General features: G+C 44.8%; 1 pseudogene; it reads right to left on the reverse strand.

Moving 5' to 3' along the window:
- Window positions 1-1,725: 1,725 nt before the first annotated feature.
- Window positions 1,726-2,215, reverse strand: LOC121439355 (annotated as a pseudogene).
- Between the last annotated feature and the right edge of the window lie 3,938 nt (window positions 2,216-6,153).

Genomic DNA, 6,153 nt, shown 5'->3' on the forward strand with positions numbered 1-6,153 from the left:
AAGATTCAAGGAGAAGCTAACGCCCTCAGCTTGGGAGAAATGTAATCTACTTAAAGAACTGTTGAATTACTTAAGAAATGGAGTCTTTTTTTTTAATTTCTGATTCCAGGGGAAGACTATGCATAACCGTTTTCATACAACAGTGTTTTCAGTGAACTGAATTGTTTCTTACTGGTCTCTGTGACTGCGGGCCACGTGCCAGCGATGGGACAATGCTGGGCTCGCCTTCATCTCTGTTCTTGAGCCTAAAGAAGCCGGGGTCTGACACAGAGTGCACCAGCGGGACCACACACAACTCTGGGATCCTGCTCCCTTTCTGGAAGCCACTCGGTGATTGTGTGTCCACTCATATAACTCTCACCAGCGTTCACCTTTCCTCCACCAGATCACCAAAGCGCCCTCCCTCAGGTGAAGCCAGACAGCTTAACATGTAATAAATTCCAGTGGAGATCAGGACTCAGCCTTGATGGTTGGTTTATTCGGCAGTTGGATTTTGTTTTGTTCCTGGGACTGGGAAGAAGATAAAAACCACCATGCCATATAAAGTCTTGAAACCTAACAACCCTCTACCCCAATCACTATTATCATCTTCGTCTCCAAGGAAGTGAGACAGCAGGGCTTGCAGGCTGGGTCCACTCATGCTGAGATGGCTCCAAACTCCATTGTCAAATGCACCGAGTTTATCTTTGATTCTTCATCATCCCTGTTCCTAACGGAGCTCTCATTCTTCAGGCCTCCCCATCCCCATCTTACACCCTACCCCTAATTCCTGCCCTCCACTACCCCACCTACTGGGCCATAGCTTTCCCTATCCAGGACTCACAGAGACTGAAACGGAGATTATTGTTGGAATTTCAAGCCCCTGGAGATACAGTCTTTAATCATTAATCCCAGAACCTAAAAGAGTTTCAGAATTATCTAGGAGCCTGTGACAAAGACCAATTCCATGGCCTGTTCCACAGAGTCTAGAGTGCCTGGAAAATAGCAGGAATCTGCCCCTGTGGTTTAGCCCACCAGCCAGAGATAGTCAAGGCCTCTGGGATCATCCCACGGTCTTCCATGTGCACAGGGCAGTATTTGGCACCTGGAATAGGAGCTGGAGGCATTAATTTTCTAGAAAAGGTAGCGTCCCTAATAATATGTTCAGGACAGAGAAACTCAGTGACATTAGTCATGACCGAAGTTTTCAGCAAACAGTATGCTATCTTCAACTCAATCAGCTGATTCCACCAAATAAGGATGTTTGATCAGTTAATTATATCCAGAGAGAAAATGGCATTGGCTCTCTTTAGTTTCTTCATTATTGTAAAAGGCAGGATTTATAGGTATGCATAAAAGCCTTTCCTGTCCTTCCCCAGAAATGAGACTGAACCCTGACCATCTCCTAAGCCCAACCTAATGGCTTCTAAATCCAGATCATTGCTGAACTCCACTTCCCTGATTAACTAGAAGCTGCGCAGCAATGCCAAGTACCAAATGGACACTCGACAGAGGATGTGCAGCTCCAGCAGGGGAAGTCTCTCTCTTCACACCTCCTACCTTTAGAGACCCATATGAAGGACCTCAACCTAGAGCGGTACACTCTGAGTTCAGGGTGTGTGTGTGTGTGTGTGTGTGTGTGTGTGTGCACTTTCATGTATATGAGCACACATATGTGGGTGGAAGCATATGTGTCCATACGCTCAGCTGAGTGTAAGCATCATGTGTTCTCACTCTACCTAGTTGTTTTTTTTTTTTTTTGAAGGTGTCAAGAAAGCCTTTTAATGAATCTATTTTACAAATGCACCGGAGAGTCACGCAATGCTGCCTGCATTCGATGCAATCCTGGGCCACAAGTCTGCACACTCCTTTGCAACTAGACCCGTGATAGCAGAACCTTTCATCTCGCCTTTATTGTTTACTATGACCCCTGGGTTGTCTTCAAAATAGAGAAACACCCCATCTTTTCTTTGATATGACTTTCGTTGTCGAATTACAATGGCTGGATGAACCTTTTTTCTTAGCTCTGGTTTGCCTTTCTTAACAGAGCCATCACCATGTCGCCCACACCAGCAGCAGGAAGTCTGTTCAGTCGTCCCTTGATTCCCTTCACAGAGATGATATACAAATTTTTAGCTCCTGTATTGTCAGCACAGTTGATCACAGCTCCTACCAGAAGACACAGAGATATCCGGAATTTCACTCCGGAGGACCCACCACGTCCTCGCTTCGACATCTTGAATGCCCGGAAAGAGTCAAAAAGCTCTACCTAGTTGTTTTGAGGCAAGGTCTCTCACTGAGCCTGAAACCCACCTTCTTGGCTAGGCTGGCTGGCCAGCAAGTTCCAGGGATCCACATTTTCTGCCATGCTAGTACTGAAGTTACAGACAAGCTGCCATACACAACTTCTCCTCTCCTGACATGGCTTCTGAGGATCTGAACGCAGGTCCTCGTGCTTTGTGTCAAGAACTTTGCTGAATGAGCCATCTCCCCAGCCCCCTGAGAGTGGGTTCTTACTCCAACTCCACAGCTCTCCCTTTCAAGAGAGCCTCTTTTAACATCTACAAAAGCCACACCTAACCTACTTAAAGTGACACATTAAGCTCCTTGGTGACCCAAAGTCTCTTTCAACACTTTGGACTCAAGTCAGCCAGTCCTCTCCAATTAAAGCTGTCTGATGCAAATGAGGACTCTTATGGTTCAAGTGTGATTGATTTAAGGGGTATTTTTATATCACTAGTAAATTCCTATCTCAATAATAGATAATTATAATGCAATTAGACACGTTATGATGATAAATTAAGACTCTGATCATCTGAACCATGACAACTGTTATTTGTTGGAAAAATAATGTCAGTGAGTTCCCAGATAGCCAAAGGTGGTTAAGCACATCCTGGATGACCCTTGAGGCGTTGGACATAGAAGAGGGGATTCATGTATTGAGTGGCTATAACATATACTCTCCAGGATTCTTCCAACCTCAGGGTCTAATCCCAAGTCCTATCCATTATTTTAAGTGTTATTAATAACAATCTGTCTCTTTTTTGCTGAAAGATGCATCCTGGAAAATTATATTCTAGCAACCAAGTCATATTTCATTTTCAATTACTGTGATCCCACTACTCGAAGGGAATGGAGACACCAATGCTTTGAAACCAAAAGAATATTCATTGGCGTGGGGGAAAAGATCTCATTTACCTATGTCTGATCTTGTTCAATAATACAGCCTCGAACAATGAAGAGAGATTATGCACTTGATGAGAGCATGAAGTTATACACTGGAGAAAAGGAAGAAAGGTGTTTCATGACTCCACCCACGCCATTTATTTCATAACCACAAGTAAAACTGCAGATTCTCTAATCGTCTTCATTGTACAGTTTCCAAGGTAACACTGCATTTGACCTCTCCCAAAAAATATAGTATCAAGCCAACATTGTCATGATTGCTGAAGTACGAAATTCACAGTCTGATATCATTCTGCCTGAATTTCGGCCAGCTTTTTTAGTCATTCTGAGCCTTAATCTAAGCAGGTTCAGGAGCCCTTATGACTGACAGGGATGTAATTACCCTCGGTGTGGGAGATGGGGGAGCAGAACCATATATGGCCAGATATCATGCAAACTTGGTTGCTGTGGGACAATGATCTTTTATCCTGTCACTTGTATTATTTTTAATAAAATGCTGATTGGCCAGTAGCCAGGCAGGAAGTAGAGGCAGGGTGACAAGAACACTGGGAAGAGGGAAGCGCAGTCTGCAGTTGTGACCCAGCCTCAGAGGAAGCAAGATGTGACTGCCTCGCTGAAAAAGGTACCAAGTTATGTGGCTAACATAAACAAGAATAATGGGCTAATATAAGTTATAAGAATTGGTTAATAAAAAGAACCTGAGATACTGGGCCAGCCAATCAGTTTATAATTGATGTAGACCTCTGTGTATTTCTTTAGGACTGAATGGTGGCAGGACCAGGCAGGACAGAAAACTCAGTCAACACTTGGTGACTTCTTGCTTCTGGTTGCTTCATCAACCCTACTCTCCACAATTCTCACTGCCAAAGTAGCCTGTGTGAGCTAAATCTGTGGTCACCCTTGTATTCAGACTGCCAGCGGGTCTAATCAAGGACAGTTTCAGCAGACCAAAGAGTGGCAGAAAAAGATAAATATTTTATGACTGCCTTCACTTGGTGCCTCAGCAGAGCCAAGATTTGCAGGTGGCCCTTTTCCCATGATAGTCTGTCTTCCTTTAGGTTTAGTAGCCACGGTTTGCCCTGCTCCACTAGGTCAAGTCGTGATTAGCCTTTCTTGCTTTCCCTAAGACATACCAATGCACCAAGCTCACTGGCTCCTTGATTTCAATTGTGCCAGCTTCTAACCTCTGGAGCTCAGGATGAACCATGCATTGGTTGAAGCCATGGCTCTGTGGTAACAGCACTAGGAAGTCAGCACAATGCGTGCATGAACTGAAGCCAGTCTTGGGCTACTGGGCTCCTCTCAACGCAGCTCATACCCACTCTCTAGTCAGTGAGAGTCATGAACTCGGGTACATTTTAAACAGAGACCCATCCACCAGAATGTACTTTACAGAGTGTTGCTTTGGTGGTTTGAATGATAGGCTCGTGGGTTCGAATGCTTGGTCAGCAGTTAATAGAACTGTTTTAAAAGGATGGGCCAGTGCGGTCATATTGATGCAAGTTTGGCCTTGTTGGAGAAATTGTGTCACTGGGGTGGGGAGAGGTGGGTTTCAAAGGCCCATGCCAGTCCCAGTCTCTGCGCCTCTCTCTCTCTCTCTGCCTGCCTGTGGATCACCATGGAAGTTTTCAACCCCAAGCCTGCCTACCTGCTTGCTGCCAAGTTTCCATTTAACCGACGGCTTTCTCACGGTTTCAGAGGGTTTGTCCACTGTCATCACGGTAGGACACATGGATGAACCGTCTGAAACGGTAAGCAAGCCCTCAGTTAAGTGCTTTCTTTTCTAAGAGTTGCCTTAGACATGGTGTCCCTTCGCAGCAATAAAACAGTGACTAAGACACATGCTTAAACAAATTCCCCTTGAAAAGAAACACTCGAACGTCTTCTAGCTCAATCGACTCTTTTATTGGAAAAGGACAGCGTGCGACACAGCAGAGTCTGTGCTTCAGAGATGCCCAGCCTCGACTTGAATTTCAGTGCTACCGTTAGCCTTCGGTTTTCTTTACTTCTGTTTAATTTTATTTAATTAATAAAAATTGTTAAAAAAAAAAAAAACAAAGAGTCTTGTAAGTCCCAGGCTAACCTAGAACTCACACCACTACTTCTGATGCCAGGTGCTGAGACTGTGGGCATGGACCACCCACCCCCACCCCAGTCAAACTTACCGTTTTCTCCTTGCCTTGCCTTTCCTCTGTTGTTGTTAACATAGTCTCACTCTGTAGCCCAGGCTAGCCTTGAAACTCACTCTGTAGCCCAGGCTAGCCTTGAAACTCACTCTGTAGCCCAGGCTAGCCTTGAAACTCACTCTGTAGCTCAGGCTAGCCTTGAAACTCACTCTGTAGCTCAGGCTAGCCTTGAACTTATCTCACTTTCTAGTTTTACACCCGTCACTTTTACTTCATCATCCTTGACTGGATGTGACAGTAAAATAATAATTATATACAAAATATAAAATATGTGTGCCTAGCCCTTAACAACTGAGCCATCTCTCCAGCCCACAAAATATAAAATATGTAACCATATGCAGACAGAAAGTAAGAATCACCATGTTTATAATATTTTCAAGAAAATGAACGCTGGGGAAATGATGGGCCTTTATTCTTCGTGCTCCGTGATGTCCGTGAGCACACTGAACCTGCCCCTCTTGGCAAACCTCCTCTGCACCAAAAGCAACATTGAAGAGCAGGCAAACAGAGGGGAGAGTCGGTCTGTAATCTATCCACAGAACTCTGCTTAAAGGGAAGAAATAAGCACTGTCGTTGAACAGCAGAGCGACGGAGAGCTGGCCCCAGTGCCGTGAACTCAGTACCTACCGGCACCTGAGCTTGTGAAAATACCCTTCTCCTGACAATTCTCCGGATTCTGAATCGCCATGATACCTTCTGTTTAAAATTCACTGATAAGCAAAGCACAGAGCTTCCAGCAGAACTGGATCGATACCTTCAATCTCTTTCTAGAAGACAGAAAAGGCCGTCCTCCGTTGTTCGG

Source organism: Microtus oregoni, unplaced genomic scaffold, assembly GCF_018167655.1.
Source record: "Microtus oregoni isolate MIOR12 unplaced genomic scaffold, Mior012 000060F_ref0000265, whole genome shotgun sequence".
NCBI classification, from domain to species: domain Eukaryota; kingdom Metazoa; phylum Chordata; class Mammalia; order Rodentia; family Cricetidae; genus Microtus; species Microtus oregoni.